Source organism: Malania oleifera, chromosome 4, assembly GCF_029873635.1.
Source record: "Malania oleifera isolate guangnan ecotype guangnan chromosome 4, ASM2987363v1, whole genome shotgun sequence".
In the NCBI taxonomy this organism is placed as follows: domain Eukaryota; kingdom Viridiplantae; phylum Streptophyta; class Magnoliopsida; order Santalales; family Ximeniaceae; genus Malania; species Malania oleifera.
This window is the reverse complement of record NC_080420.1, coordinates 53,894,157-53,909,495: the sequence shown is the minus strand read 5'-3', so window position 1 is coordinate 53,909,495 and position 15,339 is coordinate 53,894,157.

The following is a 15,339-nucleotide window of genomic DNA, read 5'->3' as shown; positions in this document are numbered from 1 at the left end:
TTTCTTATTCGTTTACAAAAATACCTTTGGTGAGAGTATCTTGAGATATCCTATACTGTTAGTACAAGCTTACACTCTCATACACTTGATTGTTTGTTGATTTTATTGAGAGTAAGCCAAAAAGTTTTCTCCGGAGATTTAATCCATAAATTCATTTTTGGGAAAAGCTCTCCTAAGCTAGTGATTCTTTGCATTATTGTTGCAGGACTCAAGAGCTTGTCTTGTGTTTTGAAGAAAATATTTTTGACAAGCTGGTTTTTCAAAATATCTCATGTTCTTAACTTTTGAAAATCATTTACGAGATTTTTTCTTGTGTGTTTTAGATCTTTGATATTGAACATTGTGATTGATATTGTTATTTTGAATCAAAGATCCCTTCACATACACTCTCACACTGTGATTGTAATATTTGCATTATCTTGAGAGTAGACATATTATCTTCACTGAACTTATAGATCCTATCATATTGGAGTGCATTGGTTATACTAGTACAAATTTGCTTGTGTTAGAGGCATTAAAATTGTACAAAAAATTATATTGATTATCTGTTGTATTCTAGACATGGCCTGAGCGGGTGTTGATCTAGCCCGTAAGGATCAGTTGTAAAGGTTGATGTTAGCCTTGGTAATTTAACCTAGTATTGTAAACGGTGTCGCTCCACCCGGTAAGTGAGCATTAGTGGAATCCTCGAGCTTGCAAGTTGAGGCGGGGACATAGGCAGTATTGACCGAACCCTGATAACATATTGTGTGTGCACTATTTTATATTTTAGCAATTTATTTTCTTGCACATATATGTTATATTTGATATATTGTGTTTACTACGCTTAATTTAATTTTTGTATATTTTATATATCTGTTGAATCGGTATATGCTTAGACAAACGACCCTAGGTTGTGTATATATTGCTAATGGTTAGTTGCACCTAGGAAGAAAACTTTAAATTTCCAATTCACCTCCTCTTGGGAATGCACCAATTCCAACTCTACAAATAGATCTAGATGCATTACCTATGCACTGCCGAGATATGATTTTGATTATATGGTCTTCTTTGCTCTAATTAGTGGCGCAATAGAGACCATATTCTTTCCAGGATGCATTTTTTGGCCCAAAGAGAAATAAGGGGACGGAAGCTATGTTGGAAGAGGTTGAGTCTTTACATATAAAAAATCAAACTTTGAAGTTGGTGGAACTTCCTACGGGAAGGAAAGTAGTGGAAAGAAAATGGGTGTTTAGGAAGAAAAATAATATTTCAAAAAGAGAAGGTAAATGATTCATGGTCAGACTAGTGACAAAATAGGGTACTCTCAGAGGGAAGGGATAGACTATGATCAAGCATTTTTCTTCGATTTTCTGATATACCTCCATTCAAATTTTATTGACCGTAGTAGCTTAGTTTTATTTGGAGTTAGAGCAACTAGATGTTAAAACAACATTTTTTCATGGTGACTTAGAAGAGCAAATTTATATGGAGCAACCAGAAGGTTTCATGGAACTTGGAAAGGAGAATTATGTTTACATAATGACGAAATCATTTAAAATCCTTATTGAATAAGGAATTTCAGATGAAGGACCTTGGTGTTACAAATGAGATCCATGGGATGGAAATACAGAGAGATAGGAAAGGTCTAAAGCTTTGGGTCTCTCAAAAGGCTTGCATAGAGAAGGTGTTGGAGAGAAAATGCTGAGCCAGTGTCCACCCCATTGGCTCAGAGGAGGTTACTTGATGTATGTTGTGGTTTGTAGTTGTCTAGATTTTGCACATATAGTTATAGCACGATGAGTAAGTTTATGGCAAATATAGGTAAGGAACATTGGAGTGCTTTGAAGTGGTTCCTCAAGTACTTGAAGAGCATTGCATATTTTGACGAAATTTGGTACATGATAGGATTCAAATTTAGTATAAGGATTTTTTTATTCTGATTAGGTATAACATTTGGATGACAGCTGGTCTACCATAAGTTATGTATTTACTATGGTAGATTGACCTATATTTTTTGAAATCCATGTTATAGTCAGTTGTTACATTATCTATAGTTGAGGGAGAGTACATAACATTGATAGAGGTTGCAAAGGAGGCTATGTAGTTGAAGAGATTGGCAATTGAACTTGGCATAGAGCAAAAAACTATTCATTTTCATAGAGTTCGAATGGAAGATGCTAAGGAATAGGTTGAAGAAGTTTGGTTGACAATCAAGCTATGGCTTCAGAGGATTTTGGAGAATATGAGATCAAGCGGATCCCTTTCCACTCAGGATAACAAAGTTTTAAGTGCTCTTGAGATTCCAATTATCACTCCAAAGGCACGGATTCCTTGTGTTGTTAGGTGGGGGGACCCTCGGGTTGGGTCTGTTGAGTTGAACGTAGATGGTAGTTGTCGTGGAAACCCAGGGACATGTGTGTGGGGTGGGGGGGGGGGGGTGTGATTTGAGATTGCAACGGGGCTTTCCTGGGTGCTTATTCTTCCTTCTTTGGCTATGGCTCTAATAATAAAGCTGAACTTAGGGCATTGACAGAGGGAGTGCGGATGTGCAAAGAAATGGGTCATATAAATGTGGAGACTGAATGTGATTCTAAGGTAGTGGTCGATTGGGTTTGTTCTAGAAGATGCATGGTATGGTATTTGTGGGATTTTTGGGAAGAGCTTCTTGAGGCTCTTTCCATGATTAATTTCACCATTACTCACTAATTCAGAGAAGGAAATAAGGTTGCGGACTTATTGGCTCGTCAGGGAGAGGAAGGCACCACTATGAGATATCTAGAGTTTGCTTCTTTACCCCCCGTCTAGTTAGAGGCATGATACGCCTTGAAAAAATTGGTCTTCCTAATTTAAGAGTCTAATATGTCGTTTTGTATTCATTTCATTTTGTTATATTTCAGTTTTATCTATTTGTAGCTTGCTTTTCTGGAACTACAGTATTTCTCCGCCATAAGTGAGGGATTTTCTAATAAAGAAAGGAGGTGCCGCCCTCTTTTACCAAAGAAAAAAAAAAGTGCTATTTTCTCAGAAATAAATCTAGTCTATTATGTTATAACAAAAATACATTAAAATCCGATATCACAAGATACAAGAGTTGATTGATATTGATGAGATTCAATTGGTTAATGTGAATACACAAGAAAATGTTGACATGTTGACGAAGATTGTAGGCATATTATCAAATCACGTAATTTATTCTCTCTCTCTCTCTCTCTCTCTCTCTCTCTCTCTCTCTCTCTCTATATATATATATATATATTTGTATTTGTTGTTATTGTGTGTGTGTGTATGCATAACCTTACGAAGTAATTTCACAACACAAACGTAAGATCTAAGTTCACAACACAAACGTAAGATCTAAGAATAGCAACTTTATTTGATATGCAAGGTATGCTAAAGCCAAATGAAATAAGTATGGTCATAATGGCACTACACTACCGATCTACGACATTTCATAGTCAAATTTTACAAATAAATTATTTAAAATATTGACATATAATTCATTGAATTCAATACTTGTGCGCACGATATGATCTTAAATGGGGTGGTTGTGAAATATCAAATTTCCATTAATTCATTGGAGTTTTGGACACAAGCTTCCAATTTGCATGGAAATACCAAAGAGAGGGAGCCAGAGTATCCGGGATCTGGCTAGTGAGTCCTGAATATGGAGAGCCCCAGGAAGAAAAACCAAAAATGAAAGATGCTTCCCCTTCCTGTACGCGTGAAACGGCCTTTAAAGGCCGTTTTGGTTTTTTTCTTTTATTGTTTTTTTTTTGTTTTGTTTTGTTTTTGATAATAATAATAATAATAATAATAATAATAATAATAATAAGTAGTAATAATAATGATATTAGTATAATAATAATAATAATAATAATAATAATAATAATAATAATAATAATAGACTATTAATTATAGCTCCCTCCTTTTTTGATGTTTTCCTCACTTTTGTATTATTATTTGTTATTTTGTATTTTTTATCGACCCTATCCTCCGAAAAGAGAGATTCGGCCAAACATTATACTTGATTTTCCAGAAAAAGTAGGACCCGGACTCCATTTTCTTAAGATGCCCGGAATTTGGTAAAAACAAATGGACTCACTAAAAACAACGAAACTCGGTACAGGCACTGAGATTCGATAAAAACAACCAGACTCACCAAAAAAGAACTAGGACTCAGTAACGACACCGAGATTCTGAAAAAACAGATCGGGACTCATTGACGACAAAACAAGACTCGATGAAGACAAACTGAGACTCAATGGACAAACCGAGAGGTTGTAAAACATACTGAAACTCAACTGAAACTCCGAGACTCATGGAAGACCAATCGGGACTTAGTAAACACACCGGGACTCGATTGAAACTAAACCAGGATTCTGCAAAAACAACAAGACTCATTGAAAATGAAAATTGGGATTCGGCGAAAATAACGAAACTCATCGAAAACAAATCAGGACTCGATTGGGTCTCTCAGAAGGGTCCTCCAATTTTCAAGGCATGAAGTCAACTTTATGTGCCGGGTCTTCTTTGGGGTAGCCTGGTTAAAATTGGGGTGTCGGCAGAGTTTATTATGATTATTCTTTTCATATTTAACTTTGAGTATGAGTCTAGAATAATCACTAATTTCTTTTTCTAAACAGATAATGTTCAATATCTTCCCAATCTTTTTCTTTTCTAAGCTGGCATGACAATCCTTTAAATCTTTCAATTGTTTTACCAGCCTCTTATTCTCATTTTTCAAAAAGATTTTCTTCTTTGACATTCTAACTAGAAGTTGACGCATTTTAAATAAAGTACATTCCAATTCTTTGTTGAAGGGCATGCTTTCATTTATCAATTTGGCACATGATTCATCACAAGAATTATTATAATCATTATCATATGAATCATTGCATGCAGCACTAGCAATATAATCTTAAATTTCAACAGATGATTCAACGCATGATATATTCTCGTATTCTACATGAGAATCATCAAGTGCATTAATAACATAATTATCACAATATTCAATAGATGATTCAACATATTGATCAACACAGAATTCAACACAAGAATCATCCATCAAGCTAGAGAGAGAATCATATACCTCCCATTCTGTTATTGCACTAACTCCGTGATTTACCACTTCTAGATCATTTGAGCTTGATGCTACCGAAGTGGTGGTCTTTTTCTCTTGGGTCTCTCCATACTTCTTTTCGAGCTCAAACTAGATCTCCTGTGCACTCTTTCATGTCACAATCTCAACAAAAATATTAGAATCTAATGCAAAATATAACATGTCCACGACATATGAATTTGCATGCATTATCCTACTATCATTTTCATCCAAGGGTATATAAATTCCATTATCAATCACTTGCCAGACCCTCCAGACTATAGATTTTATAAAAATGCTCATTCGAATTTTCTAGTGGTGTAGTTAACACCACAAAACAATGGAGGACTAGTAAGTGACTGTCCCTCTCCGAATGGGGATACGCCAATGTAAGCCATCTCGATCTATAGCAAAAATGTGTAAGTCAATGCCACGAGGCTCTAATACCAATTGTTGTGTTGGCCTTACAAGCCTTAAAATCGTGTTTTGATGATAACAAATCAGAGGAACTTAACATATTTGGTTAAGTGATGATATTTCAGGACTCTAGAATTAGAATACAAGGTCAAGTGCTCAATAAGGAATATTAAAATCTTGTACTACAAAGCAAGATGATCAAAATGAAGCTTAAAAGGCATAGACTCAAAGATGACTTAATAAAACTTGAAGATCATGAGAGTATGAATGTTAAAAAGGACTTGCTAAAAGCTTAAAGTATGTTGAAGCTTGAAGACAAGATGGAGCTAAAGAAAGACAAACATGAAGAATTAAGTGCTTATAATATCAAAAGTCCTAAGAAGTCTTTATGTAAGTACTTCGTATTTAAATATCTTGTGAAATATGTTGAAAGCTCTTTTAGGGGTAATTATAGACTTAGAGACCTTATTTAAAATCCCAAAAAATATTTTATAAGAAATCAAAGCTAGAGATAAAAATGATTTTTGAAAACTAAAATGAAAAATCTGAAAAGTGACTACCTAGATGACCGAGATGCATCCTCAGAAGACTGAAGATTTCGTTCGGTCTACTGAAAAATTTCTTCAGAAGACTGAAAAATTAGTTTAGTCTACTGAAGATTTTTCTGAAGGAATACAGAAGAGGCAGTACACCTTCAGAAGACTGAACCCTCAGTTAAGCGGTCTGAGCTGGGACTTTAGAAGTCTGAACCTACAGTTTAGTCATCTGACCCTATGTCCAGTTCAAATTTTTCAATGCGTTAAGGAACATCAGAAGACTGAACCTATAACGCCCCGAACCCTTAAATCCTGGTCCGGCGCATTATACCTGATAAAATTCCTGATAATCCATAATTACCATATACGTAGCGAAAAATATAAATAAAATCTCCATATAACATAATACTAGAGTTTCACTAATTATAACCATAGACCATAACATCCTTCAATACCTGCATTTCCATAATTACATATATCTCCCAAAACAATTCAATATTTTCACAATCATTCCTTACTCAATAGCCTTAAAACATAAAGGCATAAAACATAAATATTTACATTCCCAAAAATTAACATAGAAATATGCCATTTTCTTTTTCTATTTCCCAATAATGCTATAAAAACCTCGAGCTCTCAAAGCTTGATCTCGAGGAAATCCTGAAAAAAAGATAAATTCATATTTGGGTGAGACACATCTCAGTAAGGGAAGAAACAATATATTAAAGCAGTGTGTGGCCAACATGAGTTTATAGTCAACATAATATTTAACATTTGCAAATTCTTAACATAATTTTCCAAATCATTTTCTGATCCTATTCAAACACATGCAAGATATTTTACCCACGAGATTACCCAAGGATAGGGGTGATTACCTGCCCATACAAGTAGCACTCCTCTGCTCTAATACATTTGACAACCCAAAGGTCACAAATAAAGCATACCAGAGCACTCACCTTACTTAGTAAGCCCTCAAGTGATAAATTGATCTCGTACTCACACAGTTTATATAAAAGTTTACCGGAAAAGGCCCTAAGGATAGGAAAATTTACTTGCCCATACAAGTAGATTCCCTCTTCCCTAGTACGTTATGTCACTACTGCCATATCTGTAACTACTAGTGCACTCGCCTTACTCAGCAAGTCCTCAGGCAAAAGGTACGCCTTGCCTATTCGTAACATGTTCTATGTATATACATACTTCTAATATCATAATATATAATTCTTTCTATCATTATTCAATCATACACATCTGTTCATATTCATAGCTTAACATTGCATTGCATTTCACTTTAAGTGACTCTTTCCCATTCGTATCATTCACATTTCACATTTCATTTCATTGCATTGTCATTCCTTGTCATTTCATTTCCTAACATTGTCATTTCATTCCTTTGTACTACAGCCGCTCTTTAGCTGTCATTTGTTAGTTCACATAGAAATGCGCTAGAATCTGCTACAGTTAGTCCACATAGAAATGAGTTAGATCTACTAACAGTTAGTCCACATAGAAATGCGCTAGAATCTGCTAACCCGACTTTCAGCTATCATACATTTACCCAACATCTTTCAGCTGTTATACCCAGCATCTTTCAGTTATTTACATGGTTGCATTAACACACACAAGCAACATAGTCCATGTCATGTTTTATTCACAATGCATTACTTGCTTAACCTGCATCTCATACATTTAACATATATTTCCACACAACATTCTATTTACTCACGCCACACAATTTAGTAATAAAATTCATACACTGCCTGTAAAATAAGCCAACAGACATTTAATGTTTATATACTGAAAATACCTTTCATTTCTTACATAATTATTCTGAAAATATTTTTCCACTTTCATCAGTTCATTTTTACATATACATATCTAACAAACAGCCCTAAATTCAAAAAAATATAATTTAAACAGTTGACATTTTACCCATACTGAAACATATACACGTACATATAACACAATTTATTTTTTCATTAAATTCATAAAAATTCTGATTTAATATATACTTTTTTTTCTTACCTGGTTTCTTGAACTACGCCAACAGGGACCCCGAAAAGATGCATACGACGCTCACCCGAACCCTGAAATTAAATTCCTAGTTCTAATAAATTATTCCTGAATAAAATATTATTTAAATATTTCCTAGGACCATTGTAGACACCCCATTTTTACCCAGGCCCGATATGATTATTATTATTATTATTATTATTATTATTATTATTATTATTATTATTATTATTTACATTGTTATTATTACTTCATTTTTATTTCTATTTTTATTTTTTGCTATAATTATTATTATTATTATTTTATTATTGTCATTTTTACTATTACTATTAGTATTATTATTATTACTAGTCTTATTATTATTATTTTATTGATAGTATCTTTATTATTTTTACTTTTACTACAATTATTTATTATTATTATTATTATTACCTTATTGATTTTATTATTATTATTACTATTTTCATTATTACCATAATAGTAAAAGCAAAAAAAAGAAAAGAAAAAGAAAAATAAAATAAAAAAGGAAGTTTTTTTTAGGGTTTACAGAATTTTTTTTTTTTATAAAAGGGGGGCATAGCCAAGCCAAAGGGGAGGAGGGACAGACCAAAGAAAGAAAAACCTTACCTTGCAGTCTCGTGCGGCGACAATGGAGTCGTTGGCATTTGCGCAGTCAACTAGATGAAACCAATCGAGCAACTATTTTTTATCCGATTAATGCGAAACTTTATGAGCTCTTTCCTAACCCTTTCATCTTACTTTTCACCGTTCAGATTCTTCTTTTGCGTTTTCTCCCTTTGTGTTAATGTCTTGCACAGCCGTATCACCGCCGCAGCAGTGGAGTCATTAGCGTCTGCGCATCCAACTGGACGAAGCCAATCGAGCGGCGATTTCTTATCCGATCAATGCAAAATTTTACACGGTCATTTCTAACCCTTTCTTATTAATTTTCACCGTTCAGATTCTTTTTTTGAGTTTTCTTCCTTCGTGTTAATTTCTTGCACATCCGTATCACCGTCGCAGCAGTGGAGTCATCGGCATCTGCGCATTTAACTAGACGAAGCCAATCGAGCGGTGATTTCTTATCTGATCAATGTGAAACTTTACGAGGTCTTTTCTAACCCTTTTTTCTTAATTTTCACCGTTCAGATTCGTCTTTTGAGTTTTCTCCCTTTGTGTTAATTTCTTGCAAAATCGTATCACCGCCGCAGCAGTGGAGTTATCGGCGTCTGCGCATTCAACTAGATGAAGGCAATCGAGTGGCGATTTCTTATCCGATCAATGCAAAATTTTATCAAGTTGTTTTTGACCCTTTTATATTAATTCTCACCATTCAGATTATTATTTTGAGTTTTACAATTTCATTTTAATTTATTACACAGCTGTCTCACCGCCGCAGCAGTGGAATCGTCGGTGTATGCGCATTCAACTAGATGAAGCCAATCGAGCGGCGATTTATTATCTGATCAATCTGAAACCTTACTCGGTTGTTTCTAACTCTCCCTTGTTAATATTTACTGATTTTATTAATTTCTTTGAGTTTCATCTCTTGGACAACTTGTCCACACACACACAAACACACACATGCACAAGTGATGTTTTTGTAATTTGTTTATATATATTTTTTTCTTCTTAATGTTATTTTGTATATATATTGTATTATTATTGTTTTATTTGTTCTAATATCTAATGTTTGGGGTTCTTTTTCCTTTTTTTTTTGTTTTGTAATCATTGTAATATACTTATTTTTATTGTTACATATTATTTAGGATGTTTTATCGTGTAGACATTATTTAGGCTTTTTGATGTATTTAGGATATTTGTCATATTTATTGTTCATACGGTATTTAGGGATTTTGTTTATTATTTATGATTGTAATATTTATGCACATCTAGGATTTTTGATTATTTACATTATTTTCATAATACGACCATTTAGGATTTTGGGTTATTGTTTTATTTTAGGGTTTTGGTTATTTCACGTTATTAGAGTTTTGAGTAGTGTTTTATTTAATTTACTTTATATTGCTATTGCGTATATATTGATGTTCATTATTGTTTATTATTTATTTATTTCTTGTATACGATTGTATTATCATTTTGTCGTGTTCGTAACATTGTTGTGGAATTTTTAATGCTATAATATTTATTTGAATAAATGATATTTATATTTAGCAACTTAGAATTGTAAGTAGCATTATACATTTAATTTAGTATTTTAGGTGACCGTGTACATTTAGTAATATAGCATTTTAGGTAATATTATATATTATTATTATATTTTTAGTATGTTAATATACAAGGTATTAATTATTATGATAAGTTTAATATTTTAGGTAATATTTTTGGTGTTTTGGTATCATGCTATTATATGGTATGTTTAGTATATATAGTATTATAGTAATCTATTACGTATTATATTATTTGTGGATATTTATTATTATTATCGTAATTATGTGTATTATGGTATGTTTAAGTATTTTTGTTTATAACGCACATGTAGTATTTTAATATTTGCTCATTATCTTAGTCTATATTATTGTTTATATTCTACTATTATTGGTATGTTAGATATTTTAGCTTCTATTATATATATTGATTAGTACGTATTTTGGTATCCTAATATTCTAGTTTATTACTATTTTTTTTATTTATTTATTATGTTTAAATTATTATATCTATTATTAAAACCTCCCATACTAATATTTTCCTATAAAACTTTTACTTACAATTTTAAAATGTGGGAGCGTATTTTCTTAAATAATTTTGATTTTATAATCCCTATGATTTTATTGCGGGGGTATGAGCCTTCGGGCTTCACGTATCCTAAGCTCTGAGGGATTATATATGTATATATTATCTTTATTTATTTATTTATTTTTCACATTTATTTATAAATTCATAAAATAGGAGTAATTTGAAGAATTATTAGATTAACTTAGGGATAATTTCAAATTAATTAGATACCATTCGTAAGAACGGGCGCGTAGGGGGTGCTAGTACCTTCCCCTCGCGTAACCGAACTCCCGACCCCAACTCTGGTAATGTAGACTGATTCTACCCCTAACGGGGTAGTAATCATGTGTTCTAACCGCACTAAAGGTTAGTGGCGACTCCGACATCCATGTTTTTCCACACCATATTAAAATTGATTTTTAATTTCGCCGCTCGGGGCACACGCGCTCCCGGGACGTCGCGACAGCTTGGCGACTCCACTGGGAACTTAGAGAGTTGAGCCATTAATTAATTGAAAATTATCCCAAGTTTAAATTTAATAAATCTTTTAATTACTCCTTGTTTTGTAAATATTAGTAATTCATAAATAACCTTGATTAATTGTAAATATTTTGCTTCCATAATTTACAAATAACCTTACTTAATTAAAAATATTTTGTTTCCTAATTTTGTGAATATTAATGGTAAATATTTTGTTTCCAAATATTCTGAATAGAGCATATTAATTGCAAGATATTTTGAATAAGTAGATATTTTGTATACTAATCGTAAATATTTTGCTTCCATAATTTTTTTTTTAAGTAAGCATATTAACTAACAATATTTTGTTTCCAAATTCCTTTTTTTTTTTTTTGAATAAACATATTAATTGCATATATTGTGTTTCCTTATCTTTTGAATATATATATATATATTAATGGTAGATATCTTGTTTCCATATTGTTTATAGCATGTGAATAAATGTGGGGATAGCGGGATTAGGATAAATTTAAATTCACACACTCTCACGCTCTATACCCGAGCTTTACCTGCTAAGATTAGATAGGGGTGTAATAGCGTTTGTCCCTTCGTAGCTTAAGCTTGATGGGACCCGCGAACCACCCCGCTCAATCCGAGTTTTGTCCGGACCCCTATGGGGGAGGATGAAATTTCAAATTGGGAACCTTTTTGTCAATAGGGATTAGAGCCTACCCCCACATACTTGTTTATAGTCTTCCCTAACTAGGATAGAGTCATGAAGAACCCTATATATACGTACCTACCCTAGGTTGGGACAGGAGCTACATCCTTCTCCATGAATAGTGTGTTGTATATATGTTGTGGAATACTTTGTATTATATCATACATTTGGCATACATTTAGACATACATACTTCTTAGCCAGTATTCAGAAAAAGCCCAGTAATGAGACAAAGGCCCATCCTTTCAAAATGAAGCACTTGGCCCAACTATTTTAAAATATGGGTCGGCCCAACCCTTTTCAAATAACTCGGGCCCAATTTTTTGAGAAATAACAAGTATAGGCCCAACCCTTTCCTAAGTAAAAATTCGGCCTAGACCTAATTTTCCAAAAGGGGTCAAACCCAATTTTCAAAAATGGTCTTTGGCCCTATTACCCTAAAAATCCGGGCCAATATTTTCTAAACAATCCAAGCCCAAATCCTTTTAAAATTAGGGCCTGATCCCATCATGAAGTATATTGAAGCCCATATTTTAAAATACTTGAGGCCCAAGTGCACACTAAAGTCCACAAGTCCGCACTGAACAAATCCAACGGGTTGACCAACCTAGGTCAACCCCAACCTCAGATCATAATTTGACCCTTCATAGAATCTGAGATACATGAACCGATTGAGGGAAGAATTGAATTTAAATTGTGGCCCATCAATGATTGTCTTGAAATCTCTCAATGCTGACAAAGTAGTTAGTTAGGTTACATTGCATCCATGTATTCATGCGTAATTTCACGTGTAATCATGCACGCTAGGTCACATGCATGTTCATATCTCTATTTGTATGTGTAATTACACTAGTTACATCCATGCACAAACATACATTGCATCCATGCATTCATACCTATGCATTCACGATTCTAAAAAGGGAAGGTTTTGGTTTGCAGTGCCTAGCCACAGAATTCGTTTGAGCAAGCAACATTGAGACTGTCACACATCAATACAATACCAGGAGAAGGGAAAAAGAAATGAGTAAACAATTGGAAGGTAGAGTCCTGGGCATAGAACAAGGACAGGAAGAATTGATTGAAAAAATGGCTAAAATTATGGAATTGTTGATGAACAAAGGAAAAGCGGTACAAAATAATTCTGAAACAGATATAGACCCTACTCATCCTCCAGGGTTCACCCTAAATCATGAACAAACATCAGCTCCACCACCGGGTGTCATGGGGGATCCAATGCCAAATATGCCTCCATTTATCCCAACTGTGCCTGCACAGGGGTTTCCAGTGGCAGGGACTTTCCCCTTAGCAACTCCTGATATGGGGATAAATAGACCTGAGTCTGAGCGTCGTTGTGACGTATTGGAGGAGCGCTTGAAAGCAATTGAAGGGTATAATACATTTGATTCCGTTGACCCTAATGACCTTTGCCTAGTACCAAAGGTCACTCTGCCGCCAAAATTCAAGTTGCCGGATTTTGAAAAATTCGATGGGACCCACTATCCTCGGACCCACCTGCACTTGTATTGCCAAAAAATGGCTGCACATACTGATGATGAAAGGTTGATGATGCATTGCTTTCAAGATAGTTTGACTGGAGCAGCTATCAGATGGTACATTCAGTAGGATCGAGCTCGAATTCGTACTTGGAAAGATCTGGCAAATTCCTTCATAGCTCAGTACCGCCACGTGATAGAAATGACACCTGATCGCATGACCTTACAAAGCATGCAAATGAAACCTAATGAAACATTCAGAGAATATGCATATAGATGGAGGGACATGTCCATCCAAGTGAGCCCTCCAGTGGAAGATAGGGAGGCTATCTCAATATTCGTGAATACATTGAAAGATCCCTACTTTGGGCATCTCTTAGGGGCAACCCCCCATGACTTCATGGACATTGTTTCTAGCGGAGAAAGAATCGAAACAGCCATCAAAGTCGGAAAAGCCAGAAGTAGTGGCGAAGAAACTAGTTCAGACAAGAAATGGGCATATAGGAAGAAGGATGATGAAACTCATATGATTCAAGGGCGACTATACCAAAGAGGTCATAACCAAGGGTTTAGAAGAAATATTGTTAATCAAATAGCGCATGTAGGCACAGGGTCTCAGTTTGTTCCCTATGGGCCTACGCTCACATAGAAAAATGTTCAAACACAGAGATATGGTCCTAATAGGGTGCAACCAATTCCCATGTCCTATTCGGAATTGCTCCCCCAATTGCTCGAAAGAAGGCTTATTTCAACAATCCCTGGAGTAGCCGTACGACACCCTCTACCACAATGGTATGACCCGGACGCTAAGTGCGCGTATCACTCCAATTCTCCAGGTCACACCGTTGACCGCTGTTGGACATTTAAACACAAGGTACAGTCGTTGAGGGATGCCGGTTGGTTGGTCTTCGATGATAAGCAGCTAGGAATCCAGAGTGATCCCCTACCCAATCACGGGGAAAGAAATGGTTAATATGTTGTAGGAGCCGAGGTCAGGCAAAAGAATCTGTCAAGTTATGGATCCTAGAGTTCTCGTAAGGAGCCCAAAGGGAGCAAAAGTACACAAGGGGCAAGTTTTTGATTATCTAGTTTGTTTCATGTGATGATGTCATTTTAATTCCCTATCTTCTGGAAGTCTATTGACACTATTGTCTCGGACAATTTTCCTTTCATCAATAAATTGAATTATGCATTCTTTTCATATCACTTGTGTCCTGAGTTCAATTGACCAAGAGTTTGTTTGCTGATGTTTCGTGTAAAGATAAGGAAAATAATAATACCAATATTCATAAGCCAGAAAGTGATGTTAATTTTGAAAACCAAACACGGGAGGTGGAATCAGAAGAAGATAAAACAATTTTCCTCACCCTATGAAGACAGATGTTCTCGAAGGAATTCAGCAAAATATATGCAGTGCCAAGAGTTTCAAGTCAATTCATTATTCATGTTTTGATCAAATGATAGATGGCCATCTTTGGCCGACCAGTTATTCCTAAAAAGAACCAAATATTGATTTACCAATTGCTAACCAAGTTGAGCTTGATTGTTAAACTAGCCTTTTCTTAAAAGTCAGTTCACCAAAAAGTTAACCTGGGTTGGGTCTCCTAGCGTTTGGCAAGTCATATGAGACAACAATGGGCTATCGAAATGATGGCAGGCCATTTTTCTGCTATCCAAAAGAAATTCAAAGAAGAAATCTCTTGCAAGCCCTTTTGAGCCTGAAAAATTCATTTATTAATTAACCCGTCAAAGGATCACACCCCACACTGGGGCAATTTTAAAGGATTAGTCCCAAATGAAGTTCAAACAAAAATGAAAAAATCCCTTCATGAAAGAGAAAAACAAAAGGGAGCAATAAAAGAAAATGGAAAGAGAAAGAAGAAAA